The 23554-nt window shown below is 42.5% G+C and overlaps 1 pseudogene; it reads right to left on the bottom strand.

Moving 5' to 3' along the window:
• Positions 1 to 603: 603 nt before the first annotated feature.
• LOC138826293 (uncharacterized) overlaps positions 604 to 23554 on the bottom strand; it is a 66376-nt pseudogene continuing 43425 nt past the window's right edge.

Consider the following 23554-nt stretch of genomic DNA (forward strand, 5'->3'; position numbering starts at 1 on the left):
CAGTCTCCAAGGCTAATTTAGTCAAGGTGTCTTTTAGTGTCTGATTCATTCTTTCCACCTGTCCTGAACCCTGGGGTTTACAAGCACAGTGCAATTCCATTCTGTCCCCAGTGCAGTGGCTATTCCCTGACTTACCTTGGATACAAAGGCTGGCCCATTGTCCAACCCTATTACTGCAGGAAACCCATATCTTGGGAGAATTTCCTGTATAATCTTCTTGGCCACTATTCCCAAAGTCTCTTGCTTGGTTGGGAAAACCTCAGTTCATCCTGAAAAGATGTCTACAAACACTAGTAAATACTTGTCACCAAACTTTCCTTTCTTAAGTTCAGTGAAAGCCTCCTCCCAGTACGTTCCTGGCCTAGTCACCCTTATTCGACTTCCATTAACTTTTTTTCCCCTTCTGGCATTAGTTAGCTGGCATGCTCTACATTTTTTAACAATGTCTTCTATTAGTTCATTTCCTTCTCTTATCTTGATCTTCGAGCCTCTTAGCAAGTCCTGCATCCTCCTGGTTCCCATGTGTGAGGCACGGTGAATTCTTTTTAACATCTGTAGTCCTAGAACTCAGGGAATTAAATTTTTTGAGTTAGCTAGGCACCATCATCCATCTAGTTTTTGGGCCATAGGAAGTTTTGATTCCCATTCCTCTTCTTCTTTAGTGTAGTCTGCCTGTACTGGTAGCATTCTAGGTCCAGAATGTATGTGTCTGGCCACCAAGGCGATTAATTTTCCTGCTGCTGCTTGTCTAGCAGTCTGATCGGCCAATCTGTTGCCTTTCACTGTCTTGGTGTCCCCTTTTTGATGCCCTGTACAGTGCATGATGGCCAACCGTGCCGGGTCCCACACAACTCTAAGCAGTCCCAAAAATCTGTTCCTTATTTTTAATAGTTTTCCCTCTGCTGTTAGCAGGACTCTTTCTTCATATATAGCTTCATGTATATGGGCTGTTGCAAAAGGGTACCTACTGTCTGTATAGACATTCATTCTTTTCCCTCCAGCCATGTTTAAGGCTTTTGTTAATGCCACTAGCTCCACTCACTGGGCTGAGGTCCCTCTGGGCAATGCTTCTGCCCAAACTGCCTGATCTTCCTGGTCACTGCAGCTCCCACATACCTGTGTCCATCCCTGATGAAACTTCTTCCATCGTTGTACAGTGTCAGGTCAGGATTCTGCAGTGGTTGGTCTTGCAGGTCTGCTCTGGTCCCATGGACATGAGCTAGTATTTCCTCACATTGATGTAGCAGCTTCTCATAGTCAGGATCTGACAGAAGAGTAGCTGGGTTGAGGGAAGTTGGCATGCAAAAGGTTACGTGTCCTGGGTTGAGCTGGAGAGTCTGATAATGGGTCATCCTGGCATTGCTCATCCATCTATCAGGTGGTTGCTTAAGAACTCCTTCCAGAGCATGGGGAGTGGCCACAGTCAAGGGCTCTCTCAGCGTTATCTTAGTGGCATCTTTAACCAGGAGAGCCACTGCTGTTATTATTCATAAGCACAGTGGCCATCCGGTTGCCACAGAGTCCAGCCTTTTTGATAAATAGGCTACAGGCCTTTTCCATGGTCCTAGCTTCTGGGTTAGCACCCCCTTAGCCACTCCCTCCTCATCCACAAAAAAGGGTAAAAGGTTTAGATACACCTGGAAAGTCCAATGCTGGAGCCTGCAAGAGGAGTCACTACAGAAGTTCAAAGGCCTGCTGTTGTGTTAGTTTTGTGGCCTCATACAGGGGAGGGGCTATTTCTGCAAAGCCTGGTATCCACACTCTGCAGAATCCTGCAGTCCCCAGAAACTCCTTCACTTGCTTTGGAATTTTTGTAGTTGGTATCTTTAACACAGTCTCTTTTCTTGCCTCAGTCAGCCACCTCTGCCCATCTCTGAGGATATATCCCAAATACTGTACTTCTGGTTTACAAAGCTGGGCCTTCTTGGCCGATGCCTGATACCCAAGCTCTCCCAGAGTTTGTAACAGATTGGCAATTCCTTCTCTGCATTCTAATTCGGTCTTAGTGGCTATCAGTAGATCATCAACATACTGCAACAGACTCACACCTGGGTTCATTTCCTGATACTCACGTAGGTCTTCGTGAAGTGTTTCATCAAACAGAGTAGGGAAATTTTTGAATCTCTGGAGAAGTCTAGTCCATGTTAGCTGTCTGCTGACGCCTCCCTCAGGATCATACCACTCAAATGCAAACAATACCTGACTTTTAAGGGCCAGGGGAAAGCTGAAAAAAGCATCTTTTAAGTCCAAGACTGAATACCATTTCCTGTCCAGAGGTAAGGAACTCAACAAAGCATAAGGGGTTGGCACGGTTGAATGAATGTCCATTACTCTTTTATTTACTTCTCTCAGATCCTGAACTGGCCTATAATCAAAGCTGTTGGGCTTCTGAATGCGCAGTAAAGGTGTTCCATGCTGATTGAGTCTGTATGAGGAGTCCTTTTATCAACCTCCGTATATGTGGAATTATGCCTTTTCAGGTATCAATGGACATAGGATATTGTTTTATTTAAACTGCATCTGCTCCTGATTTCAGCTCCACAAAGATAGGAGGCATATGCTGTGCCCACCCCATTCCTGCTGTTTCTGTCCTGGCTTTCAGGTATTCTCTCAACCATAATTCAACCTCAGACTCAATTTTCTTGGGGGATTCAGTCTGATGAAATCTATATTCCTCTGGGCACAAGTCACTAACACTTTCATTGGTTCTCCTGCTTCATTTAGATCCTTCATTCCTCCTCCAGTAAATTGGATTTGGGCTGTCATTTTTGACAAGAGGTCTTTTCCTAGAAGAGGATATGGGCACTCTGAGATAACTAGGAAGGAATGTGTCACTTGGCCATTTCCTAAGTCCACTGTCCTGTTTGTAGTCCAATCATAAGTTTTGATACCAGTGGCACCTTATATTATAGCTTTCTTATTTTTTATTTTTCCCTTGTTGGCCCTTAATACTGAGTTTTATGCCCTGTATCAACCAGGAACGTCACAAGTTTCCCTTCCACTCTTAAGGTTATCCTAGGCTCAGGGAAGGGTTCCAAGCCCCGTCCCCCTTAGTCACTGTCTTAGTCTAATTCTCTGGCTGCTAGGACTTGGGGACTTTTGGGTGGAAAGGACTTTCCGTTCCTGGTTTTCTTGTCTTCTTCTTTCTTAAAGGGACACTCATGGGCCCTTATTCCTTACAATATGCACACTGGTTTCGCCCCAGTCTCAGCCTGGGTTTTTGGAAATCATTTCCATTCCTTCTGGGTCTCCAGGGTCCCCTATCCCCGACATGAGTCACAGCCAGAATCTCCTTCAATTCCTTCCTATGTAATGCCTGTTGTTGCTGCAGGACCCAGGTCAGATTCTTTTCTTGTTCATTTTCTCTCTCTTTTCTTTCCACTTCTCTTTCCCTTTCTTCCTTTCCTCTTTCTGCTCTGAAGTTTCTCTCTTATTGTACACCTTCTCTGCCATGTCAACTAATTCCCTCACATTTCTTTCTCCTAATCTCTGTAATGACTGTAATTTTCTCGTTATGTCCAGGGCAGCCTGATTTATGTATGAAAACATAAGCATTTGAGTAGATTCGGGAGTGTTCAAATCATAAGGGTTATATTGTGAAAAAGCTCCCTGTAATTTCTCTGGGTATGCCGCCGGACTTTCTTCTAGTCCTTATCTTAACATCATAGACTTTAGCCATATTAGTAGGTCGGTGTGCAGCCGCCTTGAGACCTGCAAACAGAACCTGGTGATAGACTAGGAGACGCTCCCTACCTTTGGCTACATTAAAGAAAAACTAACAGAAGTATAACCTCAGGGAATAAAATAGCTCAATATCCAGTTCAAAAATACATACTATGTTGTCCTCCACCAGCTATTGAAATAACCAAACTTCTGCTATTACTAACCACTAGCACTTGTACAGTTTATAAAGTCATAGAATGAGATGCTTTCAGAGATGGAAGGGAATTTTTTGTTTGCTTTTGTTTTGGATATGTGTTCATGAGATAACTTACTAGGGGCAACAATAAACACGTATCCTCAGAAGAAAAGTTATTATAGCTGTTAGTCTCTGAATCTACCCCATGCATCTACCTTCACCTCTTCCTCTTCTTCCCTGAAATATCTGAGTACTGTTCTAGACACTGGCCATACAAGTGATGAAAGTAGGCAAAGTCTTGACATTTTGGTGGAAAGTTAGGCAAATATAAAGAAGAAATTTGCTGTTTGGGGTGTGCACTTCCTGTCATGTGCACTCAATCTTAGCCCACGCTACTAGTTCCCTTTTCAAAGAAACCACAACAAAAGCTCCCCTAATTGGTCTGGATTTACTTTTTCCATCCAGACTATGAGTTTCTAGAGGGCAGAAATATTGCAAAGATTTCTGCAATGCTTATCAGGCTATATAACCGCAGGAGAAAGCACAAAATCTCTAAGGCTCATGGCTACTTGTTTGGTCCTGAAACTCCTATTATCATCAAAAGCCATTCTGCAGGTATGTTTGATGATATAAACATTAGTTAATTGATATGCAGGAAAAACTTGTTGCAGGGTGGGTATGAAATAGTAAATGTCTATAATCCCAATCAGCAGAAAGTCATGAGTTCAAGGCCACTCGGGACTCCTTAGAAGTCAAACTTGGCTTATACAGGGAGACCTTATGCTCAAGAACACAAAGGAAAGAAAAAATAGAATAAAACAAGAGCAATTGCAAATGGGCATTCTTGGGGAAAGAACAGTCACACAAATAGAATTTGGAGCCAGACATTTGAGATCAATGGGAGGATAAAGAAGATTGTTAATAACAGAGTACAAGAGGGTAGAGTCAATGCCTGACTTCATTTTTAAAAATGTTTAGACCTCAGGTATGACACAGACTAAAAGGCCCTTTCAACTTGACAACTCAATGATTAAAAGATTGACCATTTGATTAATAGGACTTGAGTGATTTATGGCAATCCTTCAACAAATAACTGAAGACCCTACTAAATATCGGGCACTCTGAGGGACTCTGTATAACATCTGGATGAGGACTAAATATAGAACTCATTTGAGCAAACCTGTTCTGATTCTGAAGGTTTCCAGAGGTCAGACAACAGATGAATGCACGCCATTATGAATATCCGTGTTAACCCCATTATCATTGGACTGCAAATATAATATCCAGTGCCTCAGGCAAATAGAAATCTCTTGGAGGAGTGGTCAGTTGGAGCCTCCTATTTTCCCCCCAAAACTCATCAGTTTGGTCATCCGAACATGTGAGAATAAATGTGCTTGTTTATTGTACAATTGGATCTGAAATAGCTATTACCTGCCAGAATCCAGAAGTAGAAAACTGGGACTCCATTCCTGGTTCCTCCTCCTTGCCTCCATGACATGAATCTCTTCTTGTGTAAAACTGCCTCTCTGTGCCTGTATGGAAATTGGAGATTGCAAGGGTTTATGTATAAAACCTAAAAGGGTGAAAGGATCCAAGAGTTGTCATATAAAACACAATTGTTAGGCATTGGTGGCTAACATCTGTAATACTAGCTATGCAGGAGGCAGAGATATTGAGGGTCATGGTTCAAAGCCACTCTAAGCCAAAAATTAGAGAGAATCTTATCTCCAATGCACCAACACAAAGATAGAAGTAGAGGTCTGGCTTAAGTGGTAGAACACCAGCTTTGAGCAAAAGAGCTAAAGGACAGCAAGCAGACCCTGAGTTCAAGCTCCAGGATCAGCAAAAAAAACAAAGGTTGAAAATTTTCATAATAAAAAAAACTTGGAGAAAAAAAAGAAGAAAAACCATTCCACACCTGCTCCGTAACTTAGGGGAGTTGTACCCCAAACCATGCTGACAATTGATTCTGAAGCATGAATAAAACCAAGATCTCAGAGTAGATAAGGAAGCCTGAGGTTGCTGAGACTCTAGCATTTCCTTCCTTCTGTCTTTTTTTTTTTTTTTGTCAGTCGTGGGGTTTCAACTCTGAACCTAGGCGCTGTCCCTCAGCTTTTCAGCTCAAGGCAAGCACTCTACCACTTGAGCCACAGCACCACTTCTGGTTTTCTGAGTAGTTTATTGGAGATAAAAGCCTCAAGGACTTTCCTGCCTGGGCTGCTTTGAACTGAGATCCTCAGATCTCAACCACCTGAGTAGCTAGGATTACAGGCATGAGCCACCAGCGCTGGGCTTAGCATTTATTTCCAATTGGAATACCAAAGCAGAGATAGCCACATTTTCTCAGCAAGATATGAGAAATTGTTTTCTGCAGAACCCAAACATCTCACGGAGAAACGACCTCAAGAAGAAAATACCCCTCAGAATTCTCCTAAGTCATCACAACCAATCTTCTTAAAATGCAAACATACATGCACAGAAAAAGCTCTGGATGAACCCTATCAGTGGTATCCATGCTTAAATATAAGCAGATAACCAAAGAAGATTGATGTATGAGAAAAGACTTGAACAACAACAGAAAAAGACAAGACAGGAAAAATATACTTTGGAGGGGTCAGAGGTGAGAGGAGACAGGAACATACACTATTCAGGAAGATGAAAAACTGAAAGAGAAAAACAAAATTTGTCCTTAGTAGCCTGTGAGAGAGAGCAGCCAGAGACCCTGAATCCATAAAGTTAAAATATGATTCTATTAATGGAGTCATAACAAAACTGAAAGAACTCTTGGAAAATAAGGATGTGATTGGAGAAATAAAAACCTAAGGATTAGGGGATGGTAGGGGGAAAAAAAAAACCTAAGGATCATAAGACAGAGTAGAAGATAATCTAGCAAATATAAATACATAAAAGAGTAAACAATGGATAACAAGGAAGAAAATACTAGAAAGACAGGTAATCCATCCAGAAATTCCAGCACCTGTGTAATAGGAAGTCTGATACAGAAATGGGGGAAGAATAGAAAGGCAGTAATCACAGAATACTTTCTAATTCTTTCCTACCTAAGTTTCCACAGTGAGAGGCTCAGCCCAAGCTGAGTTGTAATTACATGCTCACACCTGTAATCCTAGGTACTCAGGAGGCTGAGATGTGAGGATCATTGTTCAAAGCCAACCTGGTCAGCAAAGTCCCTGTGAGCCTCTTATCTCTAAAACTCAAAAACTCAGAAGTGGTGCCGTGGCTCAAGTGGTAGAGCAGTAGCTGTGAGCATAAAAACGTTCTGGGACAGTGTCCAGGCCCTGAGCTCAAGCCCCACAACAGACAACAACAACAAAAAGATCAGTACAGGATAAAACAGACATAAGTCAAGGCTAGTGCTCAACAATCAATGACCAAAGAAATTTCCGATTTCTCCAGATGAAGAGCAAAATATACAAATGTTGTTTTTGGTGGTGATGGTATTTTTGATTTTTTCTTCTTCTGTGAGATGAGTAAAGAAAGGGCCCAGAAAGGGAGGAAGGGAGAATAAACAAATGAACTCATGTTATTCAGCAGACACTATGTGGAAAATGACTTACATAACTTGTGGGCAGGGATGGGAAGGGGAAACAGAGAAAGTAAAGGAAGGGGTGAGAGTTTCCAAAAGAAGAAATGTACTCATTACTTGACTTATGAAATGGTAGGCCCTCTGTACAACACATTAAAATTATATTAAAATATATTAACAATAAATTACATTAAAATTATATTTAGATTTTTTAATTAAAATTTAAATTATATTAATATTAAAATAATAGTTAAAAAGCTAAAAATTCCCTTATAGAAAAAAAAAACCACGTGAATACATACCAATGCTGACTCAATAGAACTTCATGAAACTTTAAAAATGAAACCAGGCCTTTTAAATGAGAAGAGAAAATAATTTCTAACCGAGAGTCCTCTTCCCAAGTCAAAGGTCAATGAAGTTCAGAGATTAAACCAGTAAAATTTCAGAAAACAATTTTCTTTACAATGTTTGTTCCTGTGTGTCTATTCTTAGAAAACTCCCCAAAGAAGCTCTTCACTATGGTCAATAGACACATGAAGAAATGCTCAATTTCTCTAGCCATAAAAGAAGAGCTAATCAAAACAACATTGAGATTCCACCTCACCCCACTTAGAATGGCTAGAATCAAGAAAGCTAATAACAACAGATGCTGGAGGGGATGTGGACAGAAGGGAAGCCTACTGCATTATTGGTGAGAGTGGAAACTTGTTCAACCACTTTTGGAAAGTAATATGGAGGTTCCTCAAAAGACTCCACATAGAGCTCCCCTATTACCCAGCAATCCCACTTTTGGGGCCCAAATGATGACAAACAAGACTACACTAAAGCTACCAGTACAATTATGTTTATCTCAGCTAAGGTATGGAACCAACTGAGATGCCCTTGGTAGATGAACGGATCAAGAAAACGTGGTATATATATACAATGAAATTCTATGCCTCCATCAGAAAGAATGATATTGCCCCATTTGTTGGGAAATGGAAAGACTTGGAAAAAATTATTAAGTGAAATAAGCCAGGCCCAAAGAAACATAGGTCCCATAGTTTCTCTTATTTGCAATAACTGGTATGTGTCTAGGACATGCAGCAATGGTCAAAAGCTCTGTACATATGACCATAAGATGATGTTAAGCAAAATGAACCCCAAGATAGACAGTGTTTTTTTTTTCTTTCTAGCTATTGTTTTTAACATATTTATAATGTAGTATGTGGGTTTTTTGGTTTCTTTGGTATGTTCCTTTCCCATGGTATAACCCCTGTTTTCACTGTATTTGATTCTAGTGTCCTGATTCTTGTATATACATTTTTCTTATTTGGGGAGGGGAAGGGAAAAAACAAGATGCTTAAATAGGGATAGAGGTTGGCTCATTGTAACAATGAGATGTACAAGACAGTATGTTGAAAACAAACTTTACAACTTCAGGCACGGAGGAGGGCAGTGGGGAGAGGAGTTAGGGAGGTGGGGAGGAAAGGAACCATAGGGGAAAAACAAAGGGGGGATAACAATGATCGATAAGAAATGTACTCATTACCCTACTCAAGCAACTGTAACCTCTGTACAATAACCCCTCTGTACAGTATCTTTACAATAATAATATATATTTAAAAAACAAAACAAGCTCTTCACCAAGATGACAAGAGCAAAAAAGCAAGGTGATGGACATGAGGTTCAGTTGGGGAAAAGAAGACAAGGAATTCACAAAGATGACAACAGGAGAGACCCCTATAGGAGAGCAGACAGAAAACACAGAGAGAAACAGGGGCATATACAGGTTCAAACAAGTCAGAAACTCAAAAGGTCATAGCTCCAAAAATATGTTCTAGAACATTTCCAGAAAGTATTTTCTTGAATGGGTTCTAGAATAGGCACTGGAATAGTCTCCAGGATTGGGTCTGGAACATATTCTAGAATCTATTGTACAATGTTTTCTACAATCGGTTGTACACTCAATATGTCTGAAAATAGTGAAGAGAAATTAGAACACATAAGGACAGTATGGCTGATGGAGGCATACTTTAATTTTTAATTTAAATTTTTTAATTATATTTAATTTTAAATCACATATGTATATAATTTATACATAAATTTTATGTATACATTTACTTACATATTTATATAATTTTATATAATTTATGTATGCATATACATTAGCATATATTATATTATACATTATATTATACATATATTGCATTATAATTACATTAAATCATATACACATATATGTATTTATGCACAAATTATATACATATATGTATATATGTATATATATGCATATATACATATATACATATGTATATATGCACATATGCAAGTCCACAGAAAATAAAATTAGAATCATGTCTTTGTGGCTTAGCAAAGAATGACATTCACCTAAAGTAAGCTTCCAATATTCATGCAATCACCTATGTAGTACTCACAGGAAGGATTCACATGATGAAGATGGGATTTGTGCATTAAAGGGGTATTGGGGATGATCAATAACTACTATTTCTCTTTAGTGGAGCATGTGTGCCAGAACTGATCCTTGAACTCGGGGCTTGGACCCTGACCCTGAGGTTTTGTGCTCAAGGCTAGCACTCTACGACTTGAGCCACAGCTACACTTCTAGCTTTTTGGTGTTTAAGAGGAGATAAGAATTTCAAGGACTTCTTTTCTGCCTGAGTTGGCATCGAACCATGATCCTCAGATCTCCAGCCTCCTGAGTAGCAAGGACTGATAGATGTGAGTCACCAGTGCCTAGCTGACACACCCTTTTAAAGGTACAAAATTCAAATTGTTGATTACTATATATACTCAATTATCCTTGAAAGAAGTATTTGATTCTGTAAACTTTTATTCAAAATGAAAAACTATCCAGGCACCGGTGGCTCATATATTTAATCCTAGAGACTCAGAAGGCTGAGATCTGAGGATCTTAATCTGAAGCAAAAAGAAGCTGGAAGCGGAGCTGTATCTCAAGTGGTCAAACCAGCCTTGAGCAAAAGAAGCTCAGGGACAGCACCCAGGCCCTAAATTCAAGCTCCAGGACAGGCACAAAAATATTTAAAACCATATTTAGATGAATGGAACTGAATGCCCTAAATTTAAGCCCAAGGACAGGCACAAAATATATTTAAAAATACATTTAGATGCATGGAACTGAATATGGAGCTTATATATAAACCCCACTATCTAGAGCCAAGTGATTTTTGACCATGCCCAGAAAAGACAGGAAGGTACTGGAAAAGGGACAATCTTTTCAATACATGAGACTGGAGAAATTAGATATCTTGCCTGCAGATGAATAAAATCAGATCCCTACCTCAAGCAGTTTTAAAAGAAGAAATCAACTCAAATGGGTCCATGATTTAAATAAAGATTTGAAACTGTGTGATTAGGATGTTTATATGTAATATTTCAATCAGGTAATACTTTATTTTCCTCACACATTTTCTTTTGAGACTGGGACTCAAATTGGGTATGTGATGTTTTTGCTCATTGGCTGGTGCTCTGTCACCTGAGCCATGCCTCCAACCCCAAACACCATTGCTCTATGACAATTGCAAATTAGGCACAAGTACTAGGAAAAGCAGACTAGTACATTACTTACAGGAACTCACAAAGGATCAAGGCCATCACAGGCTAAGTCCCTATAGAATAATGAGGTGGGATTGTTTTTACAATCAAATGATTCTCACACTCTTACCTTTCCTTCTGGCCTCCTCAATTAGAGCCAAGCAGCTTTTGGTTACATTCATATAGGTGGACTTTCTCTCTAAAACCTTTTTCTTATTAGACAACTTAAAAAATAAAAATAATCCAGGTGCTGGTAGCTCACACCTGTAATCCTAGCTATTCAGGAGGCTGAGATATGAGGATTGAGGTCCAAAGCCAGCCCATGAATGAATGTTTCCATGTTTCCGAGACTCTTATCTCCAATAAATCATCAGAAAACTGGAAGGGGTACTGTGGCTCAAAGTGATAGATAGCTAACCTTGAACTGAATAGCTCAGGGACAGTGCCCAGGCCCTGAGTTCAAGCCCCACGACTCACCAAAAAAAAAAAGCAAAAATACCTTTATGAATACACAGATGAACAATAACACTTTCACTAAACTCCCTTCCAAAAAAGGACAGAATACAAACATATATAGTAGCACAAAAGAATTTTTTAAATGAAGTTGTAAGTCATTTTTAGAGATAACAGGATATTCCTTCCACATACTAGAAAATGGGTTTTGCAAGATTGGCCAAAAGAAGGAAAATCGTAAGGAAAAAATAGTCTCATACAATAGTAGGATGCTTCAGAAGACAATACGGAAACAGCTATAACAAATTAAATCACATTTCTGAATCAGCAGTTTCTTCACTAAGCATTTAGCCTAAAGTATGCCAATGAAATTGTAGAGCTGTATATAAAACAACCAGAAAAGAAAAAAAAAAAAACCGACAAGCATCTGTCAATATCAAACGGGGCTAGACACCTGTGGCTCATACCTGTAATTCCAGCTACTCTGGAAGCTGAGATCAGAAGATCAAAATTTGAAGCTAACCCAGTCAGGAAAGTCTGTGAGATATTATCTCCAATTAACCAACAAAAAGTAGAAGTGGAGCTATGGCTCAAGTGGTAGTGCTAGACAACAGTACTGACACACACACACACAGATCCATTGAGTTGCATCATTAAGTATTGCACATCCCTACAATATAATCCTGCACAATCTTTAAAAAGAATAAATTCAACATATCGCACTGGCACAGAAAGGCTTCTAAGATAAATGGTTTAGCTAAGAAAATCAAGGTTCTACACAGAACACCCTCATATTTTTTTACGTGTCCCCAAACGGCTTTCCAGAAAGGAAAAGCTGTCACTTTGGAGAGAGGCTAGAGCTCAGGAGGAAGAATTTTGGTTGGCTGCTATTTGGTTTTGTGCTTTTGGATGAACTCCGGGCCTCATATACATTAGACAAATGCTTTACCATCAAGCTATACTTCCAGCCTTTGCTTGGTTTCTAAGCCTTTTGAAATGTATCTTTTTTGCGGGAGGGGGGTGTCCGGTCTGGGGCCTGAACTCTGGGCCTGAGTGCTATCCCTCAGCTCTTCAGTTCGAAGCTAGCACTCTACCACTTGAGCCACAGCACCACTTCCGGCTTTTTTCTTTTTGCTTATGTGGTGCTGAGGAATCGAACCCAGGGCCTCATGCATGCAAGGCAAGCGCTCTACCACTGAGCCACATTCCCAGTCCCCTTCTAAGCCTTTTGAAAGGTTTAGTGGCCCACCATAACTAAGGATCATTTTTTTATTTTTTTATTTTTTTGGGGGGGAGGTCCAGTCAAGGGGCCTGAACTCTGGGGCCTGGGCGCTGTCCCTCAGCTCTTCAGCTCTACAACTTGAGACACAGCGCCACTTCTGACTTTTTTCTTTTTGCTTATGTGGTGCTGAGTAATCGAACCCAGGGCCTCAGGCATGCAAGGCAAGCGCTCTACCACTGAGCCACCTTCCCAGCCCTCATTTATTTATTTTTAAATCAGCAATTGTAAAGAGAGAGATCATGCATGAAAAGCAACGGATTAGTTCTGGCTCCAAGGATGAAAATGGCTTTCTGAACTTTTATTCAAAAATTAGCAACAAGCTGTGTGCCGACATTGATGCCTATAATCCTAGCTACTCATGAGGCTGAGACCTGAGAATCCTGGGCAGACAAATCTGGGAAGCTGTTATTTCCAATTAACCAGCATAAGAAAGTACAGGTATGGATAAAGTGGTAGAACAACAGCCATGAGCAACGAAGTTGAACAAGAGCAAGCAGAAGCTTCTAAGTTCAAGCTTCAGTACTGGCAAGTGTGTGCGCGTGCACGCACGCACGCACGCGCACGCGCGCGCACACACACACACACACACACACACACACACACACACACACACACACACGGTTAGCAGCAATCTCGGAACTAAACTTTCAGACTCTTGCTGACTACCCTGGAGGAATGGTAGCACTTGTTTCATCTCATCTTTTAGAAAAGTTCAGAGACTACTGGCTGCTACCAGTAGCTAGGCATCAGCAACTTGCTCAATACATGCATTAACAAATGTGAGTTGAATGAGGAAATGCCTGCCAAACGTGCCAGAAGGAGGTGACCGCCCTTCCCCGAGGGAGCTAAGGTCCTCTGTCCCCCAGAGACGTGACACCTCAACCCTGAATCCTCATCTGGGACGAAGGTGACTGTTACACTGATTCCATTGTCTGGCATGATGGATGAGGAGGATCGGAACATAAACAGACAGCTTCTGCAGTGGTGGCTTCTATTGGCTTTCTGAACACATCGTGCAACTGGCTGGCTGTCAGGTGCAGGGCCCAGCAATTTGTGATAATCCCTAAGCAGAAGCAGCCTCTACAAGGCAGGTTTGGCAATAGCCCAGGAACCAGAGACAAATTCTCACTCTCCTTGAAGCTGTAACTCCTCCTGCACAAAATCAGAAGAAGGAAGAGGCCCTGGTGTCTCTCTCTCTCATATATCACTGTTGTTGAGACAATGTCCACCTGGGCTACCCAGATAGCTTCACCAGGCTCAGCTCTGCCAAGTGATGCACAGGAATTTGCCACCCATCTCAAGATGCCATAATTCATGTTGCCAACAACCAGGCAGAGCTCTGCAGCTGATATGGCAGTCCAGGAAGAACAAGTGTGACTGATGGAGCCCATGAGGCATGAGTCTATTCCCTAGCTTTGCTGTTTGTCAGTGAGTTAATCTTGGACAAGCTGCTTAACCTGTGTCTCCATTTCTTAACTATAAAATGACAAGTGTGTGTGTGTGTGTGTGTGTGTGTGTGTGTGTGTGTGTGTGTGTATGTGCATGTATGTGTATGTGCATGTGCATCTGACAGTCTTAGAGCTTGAACTCAGGACCTAGGCACTGCTCCTGAGCTTTTTTGCAGCTCAAGGTTGGTGCTGTACATAAAGCTCTTTATTTTTGGTGGTTAATTGAAGATAAGAGGCTCTCAGATTTGTCTGCCCAAGCTGGCTTCAAACCATGATCCTCGGATCTCAGCTAGAATTGTAAGTATAAGCCACTGACCCACAGTTTGGCAATTTTTATAAAAGACAACTGCTTTGATCATAGGCTTATTGTGAGAACGGAAGGAGATAGGCCATTTGTTGAGGCCACTGTGTAACAGGCAGTTCAGGAAGTAAAATGGGATCCCATTTATGATCAAAGAGATTGCATCTGGTGATCATATCACACATGGATTCTTGAAAAGGTAAGGGATTGAAAAGAAGATGGCTAAAACATTCTTCACCAAATGGAGGTGGCCAGGAATGAACAAAAGGAACCACAGAAACAGGAGAAAAGGAAGAAGAGGTAACCATAGTCGGGCACCAGTGGCACATGTCTGTAATCCTAGCTACATGGGAAGCTGAGATCTGAGGAGAGGTCTGAGATCTGAGATCTTATCATTCAAGCTCAGCCTAGGCAGGAAAATGTATGAAACTCTTTTTGTCAATTAAGCACCAAACACATACACACACACACACACACACACACACACACACACACACACACACAAACACACAACAGAGGTAGAGCTGTGGATCAAGTTATAGACAGCACTCTGAGACAACACTCTCGCCCTGAGTTCAAGCCCCAAAACCAGCACCAAGAAGAAAAAAGAGAGAGAGAGAAACAGAACCATGCCCAGAGATGATGTGTGGTTTATGGGTCAGCAGGAAAACTATTGAATAGAGGACTGAAGAAGATGCTTGTCTGAGAGTCTCTGAGTACCAGCAGAGCAATCCAACACTGCACTTCTGAAAAAGTCACTTGACAATACCTTGCTTAGCACAGGGGACAGAAGACGCTAACAGAGCTAAAAACAAGAAACCAACATCCCTGCTCTTTCTCCCTCCTTTCTTTTCCAACCCTGTACTTCTTAGCTAAACCACCAGCTGCCCACAGAGGCTGATTCTCTAGAGAGATGTGTGCATTCTATGGCTGTATCTAAAAAATTGTCCCCGGGTGTATTCATTTCTCCTGTCTCTGCATGGTGAGTGGGGAGCCAGACAGTTCTTTGCTTCCCAAAATAACTTGCGCTGCTACACTAGATTTGGCCACCAGGGGCGCTGTTCGCTGAGAGCCCTGCCCACAGAAATTCCACAGGCCAGTCAAGTCCCCTCCCTGGGCCTTTGGCTTCCCTACGCCAAAAACTCAGCATGAAGGAATGATTGTCAGTCCACATTCTCTACAACCACATGCTTTCACCATTATTCACCATATTCCACCCACCTCATCTATTAGGATCCCGTCCACCTTTCTACCATTTCTCTCACATTTCTTTATTTCTTTTTTAGCCAGTTCGTGGGGCCTGAACTCTGGGCCTGGGCGCTGTCCCTCAGCGCTTCAGCTCAAGGCTAGCACTCTAGCACTTGAGCCACAGTGCCACTTCCGGCTTTTTCTTTTTGCTTATGTGGTGGTGAGGAATCGAACCCAGGGCCTCAGGCATGCAAGGCAAGCACTCTACCACTGAGTCACCTTCCCAGCCCCTCACATTTCTATGACCTTTTTAATTACAAAGAAATCAATAGAAGAAAAATAAAGCCAAAACAAAGCATTACGAAACTCTGAATCCTTTCCATCTCTTTTCCACTTGGAGGAGAAACTGGTGGTGTTCAGGAGAAAGGAATTGAGGTTCTCATGAAACTACAAGAAGGAAAAAGGGCTGACAAGAGAAAGAAAACCATTCTCAAACATGAATGCAGGGCTTGAAATGCAGGGCTTAGTGGTAAAGTGCTTGCCTAGCATTCATGAAGCCCTGAGTTTGATTCCTCAGGACCATATTCACAGAAAAAGCTGGATATGGGGCTGTGGCTCAAGTGGTAGAGTGTTAGCCTTTAGCAAAAGGATCTCAGGGACAGTGCCCAGGTCCTGAGTTCAACCCCCAGGTCTGACAAAAAAAAAAATCCAGCCAGGTGTCAGTGACACACACCTTGTAATCCTAGCTACTCAGGAGGCTGAGATCTGAGAATCGCTGTGCAAAGTTTGATTCCTTTTGCCCAGAGACACTGACACCCATTTATCTCAAAGAAAAGCAACAAATACCTTTCAGTAATGCGGTAGGTCTCTAAGTTTGAAGCCTCCCCGCCCCTACCTCTGAGGGACATGAAGGAGACACAAAGCTACTGTGCAGATGGCATTATCTCTGAAGAATATCTGGCTATTGTGGGAAGGAGAGGCACAGGGGGTCAGGGATGGAGATGCTCTACAAAGTGTGTTCTGTTGGAGATCAAAGAAGGATCGCTTCAGAGCAACTTCACATGTGGAGAATCCAAAACGGAAACTTATGTCAAGAAGGAGGAAATCCAGACTTTCCCTTTGTGGCCATCAAAGAGATGTCAGGGTCTCTGCTGTGTGCTTTCCCATTTTATCACATACTGCCTGGGTCCTATAATAGCCCACACTATGTAATCCTCACCACTAAATGCCCATGAGAATTCACCTCATGTGAAGATAAACTCTACTTTGTACTGTGTGGGCTATGGCCCTAAGCAGGATATAAATCCATCCAAGACATGCTTACAATCTGGATCAGAATCAAAAACAAAAACAAAAAAACCAAACAAAAAAACATGGCATGAATCTGGATGCTGGTGGCTCGTGCCTATAATCCTAGCTCTTTAGAAGGCTGAGATCTAAGTACCTCGGTTTGAAGCCAGCCTAGGCAGGAAAGTCTGTGAGAGCCTGATCTCCAATCAACCAGCAAAAAATTGGGAACAGGTGCTGGGAAGGTGGCTTAGTGGTAGAGTGTTTGCCTAGCATGGCTAAAGCCCTGGGTTCAATTCCTCAGTGCCACATACACAGAAAAACCAGAAGTAGCACTGTAGCTCAAGTGGTAGAACGCTAGCCTTGAGCAAAAAAAGCTTAGGAACAGTGCCCAGGCCCTGAGATCAAGCCCCACGACTGGCAAAAAAAGGTTGGAAATGGAGCTGTGGTCGATATGGTAAAGTAAGTCTTAAGCAATAAAAGCCAAATGAGAGCTCCAGGCCCTGAGTCCAAGCCCTAGTACTAGCACAATTATAAATGTGCGTGCACGCGCGCGTGCACACACACACACACACACACTCACACACAAAGTTTAGAGGGAGGAAGAAATGAATTAGAAAAGGTTCAGAGACGGTTGAGATGATATGATTTCCTGCTGCTCTTGTCACCCCAGTGAGTCAGGCAAAAGTTCTATTTCCTTTCCAGCTATGCTGCCTCACTCCTCTAGAGGTAGAGATAGGAGAACCATAGTTGAAGGCTAGCCAAGACAAAATTTAGTGAGACCCTACCTAAAAAGGAGGAGGAAGAGGAGGAGGAGGACGAGGAGGAGGAGGAGGACAAGGAGGAGGAGGAGGACGACGAGGAAGAGGAGGAAGAGGAGGGGAGGAGGAAGAGGAGAAGAAGAAAAAGAGGATCAGGAGGAGGAGAGGAGGAGGAGAAGGAGGAGGAGGAGGAGGAGAAGGAGAAGGAGGAGTAGGAGTGGGAGGAGGAGGAGGAAGGAAGGAAGGAAGGAAAAGACACTGGTGGCCCACATCTGCACTCCTAGCTATTCAGGAGGCTGAGATCTGAAGATCAAATTCTCAGCCAGCCAAGACAGAAAATCCTCTGGGTCTTATATCCAACCACCCAGCAAAAGGCAAATAGTAGAGGTGTGGCCCAAGGGGTAGAACACCAGCCTTGAGCCTCAAAGCCCTGAATTCAAACTTTAATACAAATACTTTAAAAAAAATCCAGACATGATAATGCATGACTATAATCCCAGCTACTCTGGAGGCAAAGGTAGAATGACTGTGGTCCAAGGTCAGTAGGAGTAAAAACATGAGACCCCTATCTGAGGGAAACAAAGAAAGAAAGAAAGAAACTCTAAAAGTAAACAGGACTGAGGGTATAGCTAACATAGTAGAGTACTTGCATGGTAAATGTGAGACTTTAAATTCAATCCTAAGGGCCACAAAATAATCAAGTTCTGTTTCTGGTTTCTTAGGTATCTTTGGAATGGTACGTGGAAAAGAGATTTCCCAAATAGAAAAGAGAACCCTCTGGACACTTGTGGCTCATGCCTGTAATCCTAGCTACTCAGAAGGCTGAGATCTGAGGATCACAGTTCAAAGCCAGCCAATGCAGGAATATCTGTGAGACTCATCTCCAATTAACCACCAGAAAACCAGAAGTGTGCTGTATCTCAAGTGGTAGGGCACTGAAGAGCTCAAGATCAGTACCCAGGCCCAGAGCTCAAGTCCCATGACTGACAAAAAAAAAAGATAGAAAAAGAAAGAAAAGGGAACCCTAAGATTTTCCATGACCCACTGTGACCCCTGAGGAACTCAGATTAACAATACAAGGTTGAAATCATCCACAAAACCTCACACAAGTTAGCTGACAGTATCTTGCCAGTTGCCAGGACTGGGAAAATTTGACGGCTTTTGACAAACAGAGAATTAGGACCTTCGTAGATGACTTCATGTCTCTATGTGGGTTGGAGCCCCTTATTCACAAACTGGTCACCTGGATGAAGGGTTGCCTAACAACTTCTCAATTATCCTTTGGTTGTTTTTCTTCATTTTGCTACTATTATGCAAGACTGGCACGGTGGATCTGGATTGGCAAAGGGGTTTTGTGACATGGAAGTCTGCTCCTCATGATCGTATTTAAGATATTCTTTCTGGTCATAGATTTACCAAAAAATGGCACTTTTTATTCCCACACCTATTTACTTCTCTGGAGCAGAAATCTTTACTCTACATATGGAAAAAAGAAAAAAAAAACGAAAGTGTTAGAAAGAAGGCAGGTCTGTGGGTTCTTGAAACAGTTTTTGATTCAACTTCTTGTGGTTCTAATGATTTTTCCACCGATTATTATTTGTTGTTGTTGTTGATGATGTGGGGCTTGAACTCTGGTCCTGGGCGCTGTCCCTCAGCTCTTCAGCTCAAGCCGAGCACTCTACCAGTTGAGCCATTGTGCCACTTCCAGTTTTGGTTTATTGGAGATAAGAGTCTCATGCACTTTCCTGCCCAGGCTGGCTTTGAAGCAGGATCCTCAGATCTCAAGCCTCCTGAGTCGCTAGGATTAAAGATGTGAGTCACCAGCACCCAGCCAGACTGTTTATTTTTTTAGCCTGATTATACCCTCACTCCTAATTCCAGCTTAATTTTTTGAATATATTTTCTAGCTTCCCTATCACCTTACCCTCCCTATATTATCCCAACTATGGATTCTTTTTTTATTGTAATAGATGGCAGAAAATGACAACCATTTAGTAGAAATCATATCTTGAATTTGTGGGTAAGGGGTTTGAAGGGTAAGTTCATGCACACGTTTGCCAGTCCTGGAGCTTGAACTCAGGACCTGAGCACTGTCCCTTGATCAAGGCTAACACTCTACCACTTGAGTCATAGCTTCATTTCTGGATTTTTGGTGGTTCATTGGAGATAAAAGTTTCATGGGCTTTCCTGCCTGGGTTGGCTTTGAACCACAATCCTCATATCTCAACCTCCTGAGCAGCTAGGTTGACAGGCATGAGCCACCAGTACTTGGCTCATATCTTGAATTTTCAATGTGAATCTTTTCTCAGGCTGATGAATGGGATTTTCTCCTGCAAAGCTGACCAGAGATGGTACCTACAGTTCAGATCAGCCCAGCAATTCTGAGAGTTAATAAATAACCACTCTAGCACATTGTTGCTAGGCAAAGATATCCAGTAGCCAGGGTGAATTAAACACATTTTCCAACACACAATATTTTTTGCTTATAATCATCTTTTCACATACATCTCCATCACACATTAGGGAGCACCTGAGAAAACTCAAACAAGGCTGGGGAAAAGAAAAAAGAAAAAAAAACAATTACAATTCTGGCACTGATGGCTCACAACAGTCATCCTAGCTACTCAGGAAACTAAGATTTGAGGATCATGGTTCAAAGCCAGCCTAGTCTGGAGTGTCCCTATGACTTTTACCTCCAATGAACCACCAAAACGCCAGAAATGGAACTGTGGCACAAGTGGTAGAATACAAGCCTTGAGCAGAAAAATTCAGAAACAGTGCCCAGGTCCTGAGTTCAAGCCTCAGGACCAGAACATGCACCCATGCATGCACACAGACGTGTACACACACACACACACACACACACACACACACACACACACACACACACACACACATACACACACAATGGCTCACCATTTCCTTCCCAAGATACCTGGCTCCAGAAAGCACCACAGCATCACTGTTTGCAGTGCCCATGAGACAATCGGCATCCAATAAAAGACAAGTGATGTGTTTTGATCAAATGTTTGCTCTAGTATGTAAAGCATGGTTACCTTGACAATGAAGGCCACCCGTAAGCACTGTCCTGTATGAAAAGTTTGCCATGTATGTCAATTCACTTCATCCTATCAGTAATTAGCTTGAAAGGAATGCTATGATACCCTTATTTAAGAGCAGAATGTTGAGAATGAAGGAATACAGTAGCTAACTCATAAACAGTCCTTAAGATGGCGGCAAGCCTGTAGCCTGGGTAACCTAGTTCTGAAATCAAGTTCCAAAAAGAATGACCTCATCATAATGACTTCACATTTCTAGTTGACCAAGAACTCAGGGAGGGGCAACGATATGTGCCGGGGCAGGCAGCCAATGTGATGATCTTGGTGATGGTCTGGACGTAATTGGTTGTGAAATAACCAAAAAACAACTTGGAACACATAGGAGTGAATTCAGCAGGAGCATCTGCTCCATGTCTCAGCAGGAAACAAAATGCCACATGGAAAGCCCAGTACTAGTAGCACATGCCTGTCATCCTAGCTATTCAGGCAGCTGAAGTTTGAAGATCAAGATTTGAAGCCAGCCTGGGCAGAAATGTCTGTGAAACTCTGATATCCAATTGACCAAAAAGCAGGAAGTAGAGCTGTGGCTCAAGGGGTAGAACACAAGTCTTGAGTGGACTCAAAACAAGCAAAGAGACCCAAGTCTAAGTACTTACATACACACACACACACACACACACACACACACACACACACACACACACACATACACACACATAAATTCAGTTCACTTGTGTGAACCAACTGGATGAAAGAAGTGATGGGTAGGAGGTTAAAGAATAAACAAGGGCCACTGAGCCACATGGAGATTGGCAGCAAAAGAGAGCTGTGGATTCCCCAAGGCCAAAGGAGATGAAAGCTCAGAAGAAGTGTTATAAGAGTCCACAGAGAGTCAGATTTGTGCACAAGGGACCGTCCATTAGGGACCACACAGATGGAAGCCATGATGATCACCAATGTCACACTGAATCAAGAAAGCAATAGAGAATGGCCTAGGCCTCCTTCCTGCCTCCCACTGACCCACCCCATCAAAACACATCCAAGTGTAATAGTTCACTGGCTCCTTTCCATGTGAGACCAACCAGCAAAACTCATCCAGGTGAAGTGTCCTAGAAGGACCAATCTCCCAGGAGACAAATATTTGGCGAGAGCTGAAAACTCAATCACATAGAACAGCTTTGGCCGAGGAATGGTAACCAGTGGGAATAGAAACTTCAACGTACAACGTGAATGGTTGACACCCGCAGAGAAAGGAGGGTTCCCCTCTGCTCCACTGAGCAGCATCAAGCAGAGTTCTCATCATTTCAATGAAGGTCAAGCACATCTCTACCAAATCTGTAGAAGAGTGTGCTGTAGCATATTGCTTTATTTTGTTGTTGTCTTCTCTGGAGGCTGGCACTGGGACATCAACTCAGGGTCTGGGAGTTGTCCCTGAATCTTTTTTGCTTTTTTTTGTTTTGTTTTGCTCAGGGCTACCACTTTCCCACTTGGGCCACAACTCCATTTCTAGCTTTCTGGGGAGATTAATTGGAGATAAAAATCTCATGATGGGGCTGGGAAGGTGGCTCAGTGGTAGAGGGCTTGTCTTGTATGCCTGAGGCCCTGGGTTCAATTCCTCAGCACCACATAAGCAAAAGGAGCCGGAAGTGGCACTGTGACTCAAGTGGTAGAGTGCTAGCCTTGAGCTGAAGAGCTGAGGGACAGAGCCCAGGCCCAGAGTTCAGGCAGCACAACCGCTCCCTCCCCCCCAAAAAAATCTCATGATAGACTTTCCTCCTAGGCTAGCTTTGAACCATGATCCTCAGATCTCAGTTTCTTAAATACTAGGATGACAGGTGTGAGCCACCAGTGCCCAGCTACAGGTGGAGGTTTTTGCAGGGTTAATTAAAGTTAACGGTGTCATGGACCTTCTTTTGCAGGTTGGCTTTGAACTTTGATCCTCAGATCACAGTCTTCTGATTAGCCAGGATTACAGGTGTGAGCCACCAGCACCAGGCTATGCTGAGTTTCTCAGCCCACTGCTGAGCTTTTATAAGAAAATCTTCCCTATATCTATGGGTCCAGATGATCTTTATAACATCTCCTAGTTTTGTAACTGTGCAATGTTTGCACAGGCCCAGCTGGTCTAATCTTACCAGAGATTGCTGAGCCAAATGTTGCCCAGCTCACCAGCCTCAGGTCTCTGCCAGTGTCACGGAGCTGAGCTCTTTTCTCACCTCTCCCTGACTTTGGAAGCAATGTTTTACTTCCTGGCTACATTCAGCCTGACAGCTAGTATCTCATCACAATGCCAAACTTTGACCTCTCTGGAGGACACTGTCTCCTCCCAAACCCACAGATGGTATATTCAGAGGGCTGAGGATTCTTTCCTATGACATGTGAAATGAGAAATCTATCCCAGATGGAAACTTCCTGCTTTGAAAACTCGCCTTATTGGTGTTATTTAATTGGATGAGCAGTTGGCCCTATCTCTGCTGTTGGATGATTCTAGTGGTTCCAGGGCAGGGGGTTGTGTTTTGTCAGTCAATCTGCATCAGAGGTTGGCCCGGTAAATTCCTTAGCTTCTTTGAACCTCTGTTTCCTCTTCTACCAAGTGGGAGATGTTAATGCGTACAACTCAAAAGAATCCATTGAGAGATGGTGTTGAAATCATCCTAAATTCTACTAAATAATGGCTGTTATGATCAATAAAGTTAATGATACACATTCTTTCTGGGAGAGGGGGTGAAATGTCAGACAGACAGAAAAATATCAATCTGCCTTTATTTCCCCTTTTGGCTGGAAGAAGGGAGCAAGCCTTGCTGTAGGTAGAACCCT

The sequence above is a fragment of the Dipodomys merriami genome, unplaced genomic scaffold (assembly GCF_024711535.1).
Source record: "Dipodomys merriami isolate MVZ:Mamm:240054 unplaced genomic scaffold, mDipMer1.0.p SCAF_141, whole genome shotgun sequence".
Lineage (NCBI taxonomy): Eukaryota > Metazoa > Chordata > Mammalia > Rodentia > Heteromyidae > Dipodomys > Dipodomys merriami.